A 16,364-nucleotide genomic window follows, 5' to 3' on the forward strand; every position below is an offset into this window, starting at 1 on the left:
GTCTCAAAAACATGTATCATTAAGAGATAAAAACAACAACTAAAAGTTCTCTTGATATGAACATTTCTTTTCTGGGACTAACTAAACTTCACAAGACCAGTTTGACTGGGACTTTCTTCTCTATCTGCTGCTACCTCCAACAAGATTAAAAGGCAGTGTAGCATTTACACCTTCAGGGTAAAATGAAAGCAGCCAAAAATGATCTGGAATTCAGAATGGAAGAGGAATGTGGAAGGAGCACAACACAGTTTTGTGTAGAAGTCTTTTAATGCTTGGCTTACTACCATATTTACTTTAGGGATTGAAGAAACCATTGTATGCCATGACTTAGTCTCAAAGACATTTTAAAATTCATCCGAATGGCTGCTCCCTGTGAAAGAATGCCTGCAAAATAAATAACTGCGGTTCTTTTCAGAATAGAACAGCAGTAGGGTCCTTTCCCCAATCTGGGTTGAAAACGGGGAAGGGGCACATGATATGTATCTGCCAATTAAGAAAATTTACTGTGCTTATTCAATTTAGTTAGGTAGAAATAAATTCCTTTTTTGTTTGTTTTTTGTGTTTTGTTTTAAATTATTTTTTACAGACTGCATTTTGACTCATTGTATACAAATGAGGTACATCATTTTGTTTCTGTGGTTGTACACGAGGTAGATTCATACCATTTGTGTAGTCATACATGTACATAGGGTAATGATGTCTGTCTCAGTCCACCATTTTTCGTAACCCCCCCCTCATTTCCTTCTACATAATCTAACGTTCCTCCATTCTTCTCTCACTCCCCACCTGATGATATATCATCATCCACTTATCAGGGAAAACATTCAGCCTTTGTTTTTTGGGATTGACTTATTTCAGTTAGTATTATATTCTCCAATTCCATCCATTTATCTGCAAATGCCATGATATTATTCTTCTTTATGGCTGAATAATATTCCATTGTGTATGTATACCACAGTTTCTTTATCCATTCATCTGTTGAAGGGCATCTAGGTTGGTTCCACAATCTAGCTATTGTGCATTGAGCTGCTATAAACATTGATGTGTCTGCATTACTGTAGTAATGTACCCTTTGGGTATAGATGAAGGAGTGGGATACCTGGGTCAAAAGGTGGGTCCCTTCCAAGTGTTCTGAGGATTCTCCACAAAATTCTTATAGGTTCAATACTTTAAAGAAATACTTTTTGAGCACCTATAATATATTAAATGCTAGGAATACAAAAGTGGGCAGAAATAGGGACAATCTATTTCTTAGGGTGTTGGCAGGCCTTTAAAGGAAAGGGTAAGCACAAGACAATTAGCAACCACATGTGTAAAGGTAAAATTCCCAGTTACAAGTGCAACTAGGAATGCACGTTGCAAGGGGAGCCAATAATGGAATTTAATTTACCGAGGAGATCAGAGAACTCTATTGTGGGGACTTGTGCTTCCTTCCTGTTTACTACCCAACTTCTGAGTGTTTTGAGAATTTCATACATTGTGAACATTGATTGGAGGCAGATAATGCCTCCCACTGTAAACACTGAAAATGTCTGATGCTTGCTTCCCTGGCTTCACATTGTAACTAGAATGTGGTGGTCCATCTCTCTCTCTCTCTCTCTCTCTCTCTCTCTCTCTCTCTCTCTCTCTCTCTCTCTCTCTCTCTTAGTTTGGATGTGAGGTGTTCCTCCAAAAAGCTCCTGTGTTTCAGCAGAAATGTTCAGAGATGAAATTATTAGATTATGAGAGCTGTGACCCAATCAGTCCCTCCTGGTTTCGGTGGAGTCACTGGTGGTAACTATAGGCAGGTGGAGTGCAGCTGAAGAAATTGGGACACAGGGGGCATGCTCTGGAAGGGCTCCTGTGCCCTTCAGCCCCTTTGCCCATTTCTGTCTGTTTCCTGGCTGCCTTGAAGAGAGAAGCTTCCCTCTGCCCCTCCCCATCTCCAGGATGCGCTGTCTCACCTTGGCCCAAAGCAATGTACTCCACTAAATACATGGCTCTGGAACCATGAGCCAAAATAAATTTTCCCCCCTCTCAGTTGTTTTTTGTCAGATATTTTGGTCATAGTGAAGCAAAACTGACTAATACACATTCTGTCATTGTTATAGTTCACCAATGTAAAGGGGCCAACTGTAGTAAATAGCACTTAATGACTAGGGTGGAGGTTTCTGCTGCATACCAGTTTCTTAGTTTGGTTAATATGTTATTCCTCGGTGCTAATGCTTGGTTTTTCAGTCTATATGACCATTCCATTTGTGAATTACAAATATCCTTTTAATACTTTTTTTTCTACTCAGGTCAGAAAAAGTTTATTTCCTTATAAGAGCAAACTTTGAATGATACAATTCCCCCTCAGGAAGTGCCATTTGAACTTAGATTTGAAGATGAATAAAAATGAACTAGACAAGAGAGGAGACATATCTGTTCCAAACAGGGAGAAAAGCATCAGTAGACTGTAAGGGCAGGAGTTTTGAGAATGAGGAGGAGCCCACAGTATGAGATGAAGTTGAACAGGTAGGTATGCTTCAATGATTTCAATAGAAATGAAGGGAATTTGAGAAACTTCAGCAGTCACACTACCTTTAGGAGGTATTGTTGAATTACCTAGAACAGATTTATAGTTTCAATATCAAAGGGTGATAGAGTAGGGTGTGACAGCTAGCATAACAAATTGGAGGGCAATGCCATTCATAGAGATAGAACATATCAGAAACAGTAGGTCTAGGAGTGCTTAGGGAGAAAAGAAAATTCATAACTTCTGTCAAAGGTGGATCAGTTTTATGGAATTTCAAAGATATTCAATAGGAGATATCAAGTAGAGAGTTAAATCTGTCTGTAGTTTAGAGGAGAGGCCGGGCCAAATATGTAAGTTCAGGAATCATTGCTGTACATGTGGTAATCTGAACTTACATGAGTTTTTCATTTTTCTAGTGAGGGAACACAAAGGAAGAAAAGAAAGGACCTAGAGACAAAGCTGATGGCACCCACCATCTACAGAGCTCCATACAGAAGAATAAGCCTGATGAGGAGAAGACAAAATAGTAGCCAGAGAATATGAAGAAAAACACGAGACCATCTTCCATAGTTTGCATCTTTTTTTTTTTTTTCAGGATAAATTACAGGGTTTAATATTAACACTTTAAAAAACAGTCATTTGTAACATGCTGCTACAATTAGAACAACCAGTTTTTGGGTTACTGATACAAGAAATTTCAACAGAAAGCTTAAAGCTTTCTGAAAACATAAAAATTGAGACAGTGAATTGATGCAAACATACTACATGTGAGAAAAATACTCTTCTTGTGAATGTTAATGCTCAGCTAAATATAATCACTGGCACTGTGACTTGAGTCAGGCTTTTAAATCTGGATTAGCCCAACCACGGGGAAGGCTTCCAATGGAGGAAGGAATGGGACTTAAAGTTGGAATAACTTGAAATTCTAGGAACAATAAAGAGACCTGTTTTGGGGGAGCAGAGTTACATATCAGAACACAAAAATATTTTAAAAATTAAAATATATGCTTCAAAGCATACGCATCAGCACCTCATGGTAAGTTGAAACTTCTTTAACAAGGCCCAGTCTGAAAAATGCATATAAATGAGAATTTAGAGAGCCAAGACACACCTTAGTCTTGCTGGTGCAAGGGTATGGCTTTGCATTTTGTTCAGGATCTCTACTAAATTGTAGGGACTTCAGAAATAATAGTCTTTTTTTAAAAAAAGATATTGCTTATCTATAATAAATGATTTTAGTTAAAAGGTAAAAGCTCATGAGCAGTGCACTGACTTGCAGGTTTTACCTCTCAAATATTCCTGAGAAAACACTAAGAAAAGAGCAGCTTTCCTCACTTTCTAAAAACTCTTTTTCAGAGGTTTTTCAGACTTTTCTAGATGAAATACACAGGCAATATTGTAGCTAAGGGACAAACTGAGGGACTGCTTCCCACTTAAATCAAATGGGAAGAAAACTTAGAACGATCTGCTATAAACTGCAAGGAAAAATGCAACTCAAAACTGAATGGAGCAAGGGTCCTTTGATAAGTGGAGGATGAAGTGTGATCAACCACTTGAAGTTCCCAGTACGTCATGAGTGCAATTCAGTTTGGGGAATAGAGTTTAATGTATCTCTCAGAAAAAAAAAAAAATAGTTCATACTTTGCATCACAAACAAAACAGTGGTTACAATGTCCAGTGTCACCAAGCAACTTTCATTCTGTCCCATACTGCTGAGAGCGAATCTAAGGCAGGGCAGACATCCAGGGTGATTAACTGGTAGTCCTTTTTGACTTCAACACCATCGTAGTCATCTATCACATATCTAACTTCCGGGCCACAACGGCTGATGATCCAATCATGCCCCATCCAGGACCAAATTCTTGCCCTTGGTGAATACTCTTTTGCTTTCCCTTCAAATCAGATCAATGATGGACCACAAGGATGCTCCGCAGCATGAAGAGCTTCCCACTTCAAACTCTCCTTCCAAGCCTGTTCACTGTTCTGATTGTGAATTCTAATGATGTTATACATGTCTTTCTGACTAATATCCTCATCCTTCCACTTCCACCCTTTCCTTAACATTGCATTCCAGAAGATTTGTTCAGAAGGATCAACCCCTTTTTTCTCTGAATCTGCTGGTGGAATGGATGACTCCTCTCTGACAGAGAACAAAGGAAAGAGCTGATCTGGAGCTGGTGTTTGATTAGGTGGTGGCATCAGATTTGAAGGATCCAGGTTCTCCTGATTCTTAGCAGCAGCGCCTGTACCAGGACACTCCACATACTCACATGCACGATCTTGGTGGCAGGCACAGAGTGTGTTTTGCTCTCACAGGTTGGACCAGAGGGTTCCGCACTTGTTGGACAGCCTTTCGTTTTCCCTTCACGCATTGGGCATCCTGAAGGTGATGATGGTGTCTGATGATCTGAAGCTTTTGAGGTCTGAACCCGAACAACAGGAGTAGAGGCTGACAAACCCATGGCTTGTCGGGGTCTTTAGCCCCCTTGCTCTTCTCGACCAGCGACAAGGGAAGGAAGCACTCCCCAACAAGGCCAGGCCGGGCAACTGACCTCTGGCACACAGCCCTCCGGGCGGAGGACAATCAGACGCATCAGGGAGACCAGTCACAGCAGAAACTCTTTATTGAGGAAGTCACACAGCTTTTATGTAGGGTGGGGGCTAGGCAGGAACCAATCAGCTTAAAGGTCAGCAAGGCATGGGGGGTTCATGCAGGCGAATCCCATAGGACTATATGGCAAGCTTGAGTTGATCACATTCACGGGACTGTTGTTAACCAATCCCTGACGGTGGTCCGATTTATCGTCGTTAACTATTAAAACCGCCTTTGAGGCCTTGATCTTGCTCACTCGCCAGGGAGTAAGGAGTCAGCCTGAGTTAATTAACGTGTCATTAGTCCCAACAATGACTGGAATCAGTGTTGACTCCAAACTATTTTAATTTTCCTGCTGATTCCTCCCCCAGACTGCTCCAAGAGGCTGGCCCTGCCTCTAACCTCCAACCCAAGCCCGGGGGACAGCCATCTGCTGTCATCCCTGCCTTTCTCTCACTGGGTCACCACCGTCACCTCAGTCACCCCCGACACTCTCAACACTCTCACATGCTGTTCCTTCCTTTTCCGACTCTATAGTTTGCATCTTGAATATTCCCCAAAGACCCTTGTATTGAAGGCTTAATCCCAAGGGTGCCACGATCAGGAGGCGATAGAACATTCAAGAGGTAAGGCCGGTGGGAGGACTTTTTCCCCCCCACTTCCTGACCGTAAAGTGAGTGGTTTCACTCTGCCGTATGCTCCCACCATGATGTGCTGTCTCACCGCAGGTCTAAGAGTAATGGGTCCACCTGATGATCAGAATCTCTGAAACCATGAGCTAAAACTAACCTTTTCTCTCTATCAGTTAATTATCTCAGGTATTTTGTTACCGTGATGAAAAGCTGACCAACACACCCTCTGGTTACTAAAGGAGGGGAAAGGGAAGCAAACTCCTAAGGAAGAACAAGTTTTAATTAACTGGTTTGAGTGCTCTAGAGATTTCCAGGTACAGTATGGATGAAGAAAAATTTCAAGAATTCAGTAGCATGTGAGTAACTGATGGGAGATCTGGGTTTATAAAATGAGAAGAAAAAAACATGAGGCAATGAGACAGTAATTATAGAAAATTTACTTAGCTATGAGGAATGAGTTAAGACTTATTGAATTTGAGATGTGGTTTTAAGGAAGTTTTATTTCTGTTTTTGATAAAAAGGAAGACATTTGAACTTATGTGTAAGTCACAAGAAGAATGAAGTTGAAAAGGAGAAGCTGAATATTCAAGAAAAAGAAAGATTGATAGAGACAAGGTCTTGAGAAGGTGAAGAGGGACAAGATCCACAGCTGGGGCTTGGGGGAAGGAACTGGTTTTAGGTGACAAAAAGCGAAGGAAAGGAAGATGTGTGTGAGTGTATGTATAGCTCAATTTTAGGTAGTTGTAATGGATTTAATTTTCTCTGCAAGGTAGATTTGTCAGAGTGAGAAACAAAAAGTTTGAGGAGTCTTAAAAAGACTTTGGGAGGGATTCAAATCAATCAACATTAGCTGGATTGTAGGGTGCCCTGAATCACGAATATATGCTGGAGCGTTAGGTACCTGTTCATGAATCAGGTACCTGATCATGAATTTTACAACAGAACCAACCTACCCTCTTGAGTAATTTTCTCCAGCAGGGAGGGCTACAGAAGTGTAAACTGTACAGTCTTCGTAGTAACTTTGTAGGTGTGTAACCCACACAATTGTACAGGGCTCTGTGACTGGAATAACCCCACACCTGGTGGAATGCTCTGCCATTCCTATGTAGAAAGTCTTAATTTTTTTTAATAAGGAACTCACACTTTCATTATGTAGCCAGTCCAGCCATTATGACTCTAGCATTCTGTTTCATATCTATATCTTGAAATTTTAGGCACAAAATAATGTTTGAAACAGGGGAAACAATAGTTAGGAATAGTCTTTTGTTATATTAATGGCATTTTTAAAATATTATTATTATTTCTTTTTTTTTACAGACTGCATTTTGAGTCATTCTACACCAATGGGGTACATCATTTCATTTCTATGGCATTTTTTTAAATTTAAAGGCATAGTATTATGAAAATACTGAAGCAATTGTATCATGGCTAAAATATGCGGAAAAATCAGCATTTTTACATGTGTTGGCAACGGTCTAAATGTCATATCTATGGAAACCTGCAGTGATAATTTACCGGCAAACAAAGAACTCAGTTTTTTGGTACATTACAATCAATTAAAATGATACCATATGATGCCATTTTAATAAGTAGCACTGTTGAGCTTCCCATTAGTTCATAACTTTGGAATTTCAAGTGTCACACTCCAAGATTTGTCAATTTAATCCATGCAGTTTGTATATCTAGTTAATATATTTTCTAAACTAATGACATGGGCGTCTTTATTCTGGCCCCGTGTCCAAACAATTAGGCTTCCTACAATAGAGAATAAAGCAGAAAAAAATGCCTATGTGCTTTTACTTTCTTTTTATAGAAATGAAGAATAAAATGGAATTTATGCTTAGATGCCTAAACATATTAAAAAGAATAATGCTGCTCACTTGAGGGTAGTGTGGGAGTGAAAACTGCTTTTGAAAAGGGCCTCTAAGAAGTAACCTTGCTAGCGTTGCTTGTTTAACTACTAATGGGAAAGCCAGTGGAATGCAAATAGGATTTGCAGGCTAAATAACAGATTGCATCAACCATAATTCCCTGATTCCAATCACTGTATTTTGGTCTCGTAAGATGCTGATATCAGGGGCAGTTAATTGAAGGGCACTGTAATGATTAATTGTATGCGTCAACCTGACTGTGTCAGATCATGCCCAGAAAGCTGGTAAGACATGATTTTTCTGCATGTCCCTAAGGGTGTTTCCAGAAGAGATTCACACTGAATAAAAATCTGCCCGCCCTCCACAATGTAGGTAGGTATCACCCAATCTTTTGAGGGTCTGAAAAGAAAAAAAGGTGGAAGAAAGACAAATTCCCTCTACGTGTGAGCTGGGACATCCCTCTTCTATCCTCAAAACTGCATTATTCTTAAAGGAACCCTTTAATTATCCTTAATTGTTGTCCAGAACCTGGGAAAGTTTTATGTTCCACTAAAGAAGGTAGGAAGTTTAGAGTTTTATTGGCTCATTTAAAGGAAAAAAAGGAGGGGGGACATACCTAGTAGTGGGTGACTATCCCAACACATGGGAACAACCAGATCCTCACCTGGTATACATCTGGGCCATTCCTTTGAAAACCTGCAACAATATGTTGCAAAATGAATACATTACTTTTTCGTTTCTCAAAAAGAAAGTTCAAAGGTTGTTGGAGCTGCCCTAGACTGGGCTTATGGGCAGGTGCTTCCAAAGAAGTGCACTTTCCTTTTCAACTTCCTTGGCTCCAATCAGTAAGAGACAACAGGTCCTTTAGGCCTTTAGACTCAGACTGAATTATGTCTGCTTCTGCAGCTTGCTCATGCTAATGGGACTTTTTTGTCTCCATAATCTCCTGAGGCAATTTCCTTTAAAAAAGTATAGATACAGTTATATAGATATAGATATATAGAGCTATATCTCCTATCAGTTCTGTTTCTCTGGGGAACCTCAACTAGTAAAAGTATAGAAGAATTCAATGCTATTTTTGCAAATTTTATGTAAGATTAAAATAATTTTTAAAGTAAAATATTTTCAGTAGTCTTAAGCATTCTTCTTTTTCATTTTTTATTTGTTCTAAATAGTTATACATGATAGTAGAATGCACTTTGATACATTATATATAATTGAAGTATAACTTCTCATTTGTCTGGTTGTACATGATGTAGAGTTACATAGGTTGTGTAATCATATATGCACATAGGGCAATAATGTCCAATTCATTCTACTATCATTCCTACCCCCATTCTCCCTCTCCTCTCTTCACTCCCACTCCTAGGTTTATGCCCAAAGGATTTAAAATCAGCATACTTCAGTGACGCAGTAACATCAATGTTTATAGCAGCTCAATTCACAATAGTTAAACTATGGAACCAACCTAGATGCCCTTCAACAGATAAATGGATAAAGAAATCATGGTATATATACACAATGGAATATTACTCAGCCTTGAAGAAAAATGAAATTATGGCATTTGCCTGTAAGTGAATGGAACTAGAGAATATTAAGTTAAGTGAAATAAGCCAATCCCAAAGAACCAAAGGTTGAATGTTTTCTCTGATATTCAGATACTAATTCACAATAAGCGGGGAGGGAGACTAGAGGTATTTTGGACTAAGTCTTCTTTTAAAATGAAATCTTTCCTATTCAGAAATAGGCCTCTTGTTTCGCAGATATAAGATTAACTATTGTTACAGAAGAGAGTAATGAACTAATGAAATTAGTACCATATGTGTCATAAATCAAAGACTAACTCCATTTCTTAATGGTGGTATGTTGGGGTATACATACTAGTTAAGAAAGCATTCCTTTCTTTTTTCTTCCTTTCTTGTGAATTTAAGTAGATGTATTTGTGAGAATGAATGTTTGTTCCTTACTAAAGATTTAACATTTCTGTATCTGTTCATGCTTGTTTGTATAAAGATGTGTATTGGAAAGACAGAACACATGAGAGAGAGAGAGAGAAATTTTAATAGTTATCTGTTACATTCCCAAAGTTGTTTTGATAAATTATCAAAAGCCTGATAATTTAAAACAACAGAAATTTATTCTCTCACAATTCTGGATTTTTCCCCCTTTCTTGCCTACCACTTAAATCATTCTCTAAAGTCATTAATCTCTCACCAATTGCTTCAACTCCCTTGCCTACTTTCTCTGCTGCCACATCTATCCTGAAACCAGCCAGATATTGGTTTATATGTCTCTTCTCACCTCTTACCCTTTGTAAAGACAAATCCCAAATAGAAGTATTTAAAATTCAAAGCTTGGCTGAGCCCTCAGTGTTGCTCAGTGTCTTTAATGGACTCCTAATAGTTACCACAGCCAACCTGTCTCTCCCAACATCCCATTCCGGCCCTGTAACCTTGCTTTCCTTAGCAAAGAATTTCATCTCCTCCTTCAGAGAGAAAACAAAGTGTTTCCTATTTCCTCTGTTTATGAGACTAATTTCTTCCAAACTTTTCCTTTTCTCTTTCCCATCATTTTCCCATATTCCAGATATGTTCCCCCTTCTTGTTCAAGGTCACCTGCAAACTGACTGAAAACTCTGTGCCCATGAGTAGGACTCGATGACCTGCCTGCATGGAGTCATCTAATGTTGCTTTCTTTCCTTTTAAGTTCGTCAATTTAACAACAACAACAAAAATCTCCTACTTGCTGCCTGAGTGTAAGCCTTGCCGCTGTTGATCTGGGAATCGTTGAAAAACGAGATCTGGTCTTCTCAGGATTCAGGATGTGGACTTCCACTGCACCTTCCCTGGTATCCTCACCTTTAATCCTGCCTGTTTTACCTCGCCAGGGAATGAACACCCACCACCACTACTGTGGGAAAGATTCATTTCCCTGACTGCATTCCTTGAGGAAGAGATTTGGGGAAACTTGCTGCGTCTGAAACTGGCTTCCAGCCAATACTATTCTCCACTTCTGTAGCATGGGGGAGGGGCGCTTCTCTGATTTCCCCTCTGCTGACTTAGCATTCAGCGCTTCTTGCATCTGCCAAGCCACTTACCACTGACCACAGACTGCTTGCTTCCTAACTTCCCAAATTTTGTTCTGTCATCTTCTCCCACATAAATTATTTGTTCTTGGAGCTTTATGACTTTTTGAAAAGCCTTTTACGCTCATCATAATGAGGTCTCAAGAGTGAACCAAAGTCAGGAGGCTGAGCAGGAGCTCACAAGTTTCAGTCCAGCCTGGGCAATTTAGTGAGACCCTGTCTTAAAATAAAAATGGGCTGGGGGTATAGCTCTATACTTGCGTAGCATGTGCAAAACCTTGGGTACGAAAAATAAATAAATGAAAGAAAGAACGAGAGAGATGGGGGGGGAGAGGGAGGGAGAGAGGGAGGGAAAAAAGAGAAGAAGTTGCTTTGCAAAAATTCCAGAGTCTCTTTGCTTCAAGCATATAATGCTGTCACTTAATTGATTGGAGTTTGGTAAACAACTATGAGAAATGTATTATGAATGCATATCTTGGCTATAATGTGGTTTATACAGACCAGAAAACAAAATGAGGAAAGAAAAAGTCACTATCCTTAAGAAGTTTGTAGATTAATTAAAGAATCAAAAAAAGAAAGAAAAAACACACAAAAACAGTGAAGAGAGGTAAATATATGTTCTCTAAATATATTCTGTTCTTTTTAATCAGAACACATGGATTAATACTTCCTTCCTAGCCCCTGGTAGTCTATTAGGGTACATCTTCTGGAGACTTATTTCAATGATTTATCCATTTTTGTCTTCAACTTTGCTGTTAATCTTTCATAAATGCATAAAGGAACTTTGTCAATGTGTACAAGTATGAACTATGAACGGATCATGTGTATTACAGAAGGAATATTTCTCTTTGCCATAGGATTAACGGTTTCAACTATTCCTTCCAAGCACTCCCTGGGGTCATCCCCAGAAGCCCCTTCTCTGGTTCTCCTCCTATCTTCTAAGTCTGTATTAATGAGCTCTTCATTTTGTTAATCCACAACAATATATTCCATTACAACTGACCAACCCTCCCCAGCACCGAAAAAAAAAAAAAAATCACTTCGGTAATGAATGCCCTCAGAGTATTTCTGACCAGCCATCTTCCTAGGAGTCCTGAGACTATTAACACATTTATAAAATTGACTTTTACAAATGGAAATTGTATCCTTTCCTGCTCTGGGCAATGCAAAAGTTTCAAATGATGGTTTTGTTTTAAAGCCCAAGTTTATCAGTACAAAATCAGGCAGAGTATTCTGCTATACTGGTAGTTGCTGATGGCCCTGCCAGGCTTAGACAGTCCCTCCTCTTTGCCAAATGCCGCACAGTATGCTTATCAACCTGACAGACTGACTATATTTTTTAAACTACTGTTCACATCTCTGTCTCTTATTTTTACACTTTGAGCGCCCCAGAAACAGGACGTCTGGGGCCATGTCTTCTATTGTGTTTCCTCCTCTTAGCTTAGTACCTTAAAAGAAAGATATTTCATAGTTCCTTTCATTTATATAGCAAATGCTTGGTAATTGTTGAATGAATGGGTCTGTGAATTACATAAAACACAGTCAAATAAATATTGACATCCTTCATGTAATCGTGACCATATAAATATGGTTTGAGCAGTATATATGTATGTTTCCCTCTAAAACATTTGTATCTTCCTAACTTCAGAAAAAAAAATGTATTTTCTATTTGCAGGATTTTCTCTCACATACTACTGAATATCCTCAAGGAATACTTTATAAGGTAAGTAATCCATCAGATATTGTCACTTGCATTTTCCTACTCCTTAACTTTTCTGTGTCGGTATTCCATTTCCTGGAATTATGTCCTCTTCTTTTTTCTTTTCCTTCCTTCCTTCCTTCCTTCCCTCCTTCCTTCCTTCCTTCCTTCATTCCTTCCTTCCTTCCTCCCTCCCTCCCTCCTTCCCTCCCTCCCTTCCTTTTTTTTTTAATTTCACTGTTTAATGAACACATATTTTGGCAACATTTTAAGAAAGGGGACAGAAAGAGTAAATTTAATGTGACCTTTAGTTGCATAAAATATGCTTATTCTGGATTGATAGTTTGCCTGAGTAAGATTTTCTAAGTTGAATATCATTTCTCTCTGAATTTTAAAGGCATTGCTTCACTGTCACCTAGGTTTCAAAGGGTCTAATATCATACTAACTCCTAATCTTTTATTTACAACCTATACTTTTTCCTCTTTGTAAGATTTCAATACACATTGTTTACCCATGTGTGCTGAAATTTGGAAATTATTTTCTTTATCGTGAATCTTTTCAAATGTATTATACTGGCATTCCAATGAACCCTTTTACTAAGAAAATGCATGCACTTTATTAAGTTCAAAGAAACCTCATGTTTCTCTTGATAGTTTGCCCATCTCCACTTTCTTTCTTCTCATTTCCTTTGACATCTATTAGCCAGATTTTGTACCTTCTGCATTGCTTCCCTCCTTTCTTTCATCTATTATTTTCTTCTAATTACTATGAAATTTTTTAAAATTTATCCTTAACTTTTAAATTCCAGCTGAAACTTTTTATTATCTTATTTTTAATTTATGATTAACATTTAGATTCTCAGTCATTTCTCTTTTATGTTTTCTTATTCCATGATGACATAATATTTTTTACATCTCTGAAGCCATGAGCTGTAGGTTTTTAGAAGTAGTCCTACTCTTCCTGTAGTCTCTGCTCCTTCCCCACCCCTCCCTCATTTTCTGCTTTGGGTCTCTGTCTGCTAAAGATGCCTCTTAAATGTCTAATTCTTGGCCATTCATTCTTATTACATTTAAGGCAGTTTTAACACCTGACTGAACGCTCTCACGGGTGAGGCTTGATAATTAGTGAGCCTCACTAAAGGACAGTTGGTGTTGAGTAGAGTTTTCACTGAGTGACCACAAGGTCCATAACTGAAGCATTTTCTGGAAGCCATCACTCTCCTCTCCTCTCCTGGCTGGGAGGTTTATACCTGGCTCCTAGAGTCCTAGAAGAGGAGGTAAAGAGGTCAGAGTCTCTTTCAATTCCATTTGCTAACTCTCACTTTATTCCCCCTGCTTTTCTATTCCCTGTTTACCTAAATAAAGAGCTTTTGGTTTCCATTTCTCCAGAGAATAAGCCAACTTCCTCCCTGAAGGGAGGAGGATAGAGGTAAGGGTAGTCACCTGGCCCTGTAAAAAGGCTGGGAAAGAGAAGAAAAGGACCTTTATTTCTGTCGGCAAATGAATCCATGCCCTCAGCCATGCCTGGCACCCCAAGTCCAGGGATTTCCAGGAACTTGCTTCCTATGTGACCTGTGGGCTCCAGCTTTCTTCTGTCTTCCAAATTAGTAGCTGGTCCTCTGTTTCTTCTGTTCTCAAAAATACATTAACCTCCCTGGCCTATTGTTCTCTTATCTCCTTCTATTGTCTTCTCTTTTTTTCTTTATGGATTTAACCCTTCTTCTCACTTTACTGCCACCTTAGGAAAGATTTAAAGGGGCCAATTAAAGACTATTAGCAGAAAAGTTGACTAAAAACCAGACACCAAACTTCCTTTGCTGTTTGAATTGTACATTATTTAGAAATGGCATACAAGGAAAGAAGGAAAGAGGAGAGAGAGAGAAAGTGTACTTCAGTTAAGCTTGTGACTATTAAGTCGTTCTCTATTGTATGATTAAAACCACCATATTTTTCTTTGACCTTTCAAGCATTAGAATTCACTCTAATAAGCAATAATTAGTGTCTCATACTGAAAAACTCTAATGGGTCTAAATTTCCTAGGAAAGTTTTTTTATATCTTTAAAGAAAAAGTTAAAATGGGACTTGCCACATGCTGATTGTATGCCCAGTACTGAGGAGTTGTACTCCAGTTTAGCTCTTACAAAAACCCTCAAGATAGACTTTGTTTTTGTTTTCTTAGTGCTGGGGATTGAACCCAGGGCCTTCTGCTTGCAAGGAAAACACTCTACCAACCAAGCTATCTCCCCAGCCCTCAAGATAGGTTTTGTTATAGTATTATTGTGCATCCCCAGAGCTACAAGGCCCCAAGTCTACCATTCATCAATCCCCAAGGAAGAACTTGGAGGACTCAATGGAGATGCCGTGGACGTGTTATTACTCACTCACTCACTCACTCCTTGGCAGCTGGTGGACCAGGATACAATGGAGGGCCACACCATGCCTATAAGGAAGGGCTATATATAGGATGGACTGCATGCCCAGGTGGAGTTCTTCAGATGTTTTATGAGTACATTCCTTTACTTTACAAACAGGGTCACTCTATTTAGATCCTCTCCTAAAGCCTGGAGATAAGGAAGTGGTCAACTCCTCCCATTCCCTTTGTTATTACATTCTTTAGAGAACTTGTTATCTCACTGCAATCTTTCCAGGGCACTGAGTAGTTCAGTTCAACCCACCCCTTCAATGCCTCTGAGACTTCTTCAGGTCTTTCATGATCCCAGACTATTCCATGTCTTCCAGGAAGTCCCTGGGATGGGATTCCAGAGTCACATTGTATCCATAGTCCTGGACAGCAGTGCAAAGAGCAAGAATCTGTCAGTATGCATCACAGGGTTATTAAAATAACATAAAAAGCATGGCACCATGTTGAGGGAGGGGGAGCTAACCATTTAGAGAACGGATCAGTTGAAAGGATCCATAGCATAAATTTGATTAGATGCCTGGATTAAAGCATGAGGAGCATTATGTTCATTTTCAGGTATAGATACACAATATTCAGCCCCCAGGACTGCACATACTTCATCTGGGACAGTCATCAGTATATCTAGTGCCATCCTGTTTTGTAAAACCATCCTTCTTATCTGAGTAGTTTTCTCAATTAACAAGGTTATGGCTTGTTTAGTCTGATTGAGGACTTGAGCAGTGTGGGAGGCTAAAGCTGAGACAAGAGTTTCTACATCAATCACTGCACCTTGTGTGAAAAGAGTAGCTAAGGGAGAGAACCACCAGGACGCTCCACCACGCCCTGTGCGATGCGTCTTCATGCTCTCCCAGTTGTTAGGTGTGTGTGGTAAGAACTTGACCTGGGATATCATTCTGTCCCATAGTGAGGTGGGTAAGGTCATCCATAGGGTCCATGTATCCACAGTGCACTCCACAGCAGGGAGAAATCCCCCTGTGTAACAGCAAGTGATGGAGTAAGGTCATCTGTTGACTGTGGTGCCACAGAGGGTCAGACATACTGTAACCATATTGGATCACACAAAGGGAATTTCAACTGCAACCTGACTTGCTACTTCCCTGTGAACTCCTTAATCAAAGCAGCAAACTTGTTTAGTGTAATTGTGTGATGCATTTTGGTGGGTGAGAGTTTTCAGCCTAGCTTTGTGTCAGTCAGGTTTATTCTGTTTCATTTATATGTTGGTCTACCTGGGGAAGTCCTTGTGCAGCAGTCACAGGGAATTCTGAGCAGATTCAACGGTCAGTATTGTTGGTATGATGTGTAACTCCAGATGCCCCGTTCAGGAAGAAGTTATCGTTGTTCACTTATGGAGAATATGACAAATGTTTAATAGGCACCAATAGTGACAGATCATCCCCATGAGATAGTATACAGGCTTCTATATGATCATGTGTTAGTAAAGTAGCCTGCACAGTAGGCTTGCCTGGGCAAGTGTACCATACTAATCTATCTGTACTTCAGGAGCATTGAAAGCATAAGACATCTCTGGAGTATACACTGTCATAAGCTGATACAATGTACTCCTC

The 16,364-nt window shown here is 39.4% G+C and overlaps 1 pseudogene; it reads right to left on the reverse strand.

Moving 5' to 3' along the window:
• Nucleotides 1–4,177: 4,177 nt before the first annotated feature.
• Nucleotides 4,178–4,959, reverse strand: LOC124990195 (holocytochrome c-type synthase-like; annotated as a pseudogene).
• Between the last annotated feature and the right edge of the window lie 11,405 nt (nt 4,960–16,364).

The sequence above is a fragment of the Sciurus carolinensis genome, chromosome 8, assembly GCF_902686445.1.
Source record: "Sciurus carolinensis chromosome 8, mSciCar1.2, whole genome shotgun sequence".
NCBI lineage: Eukaryota > Metazoa > Chordata > Mammalia > Rodentia > Sciuridae > Sciurus > Sciurus carolinensis.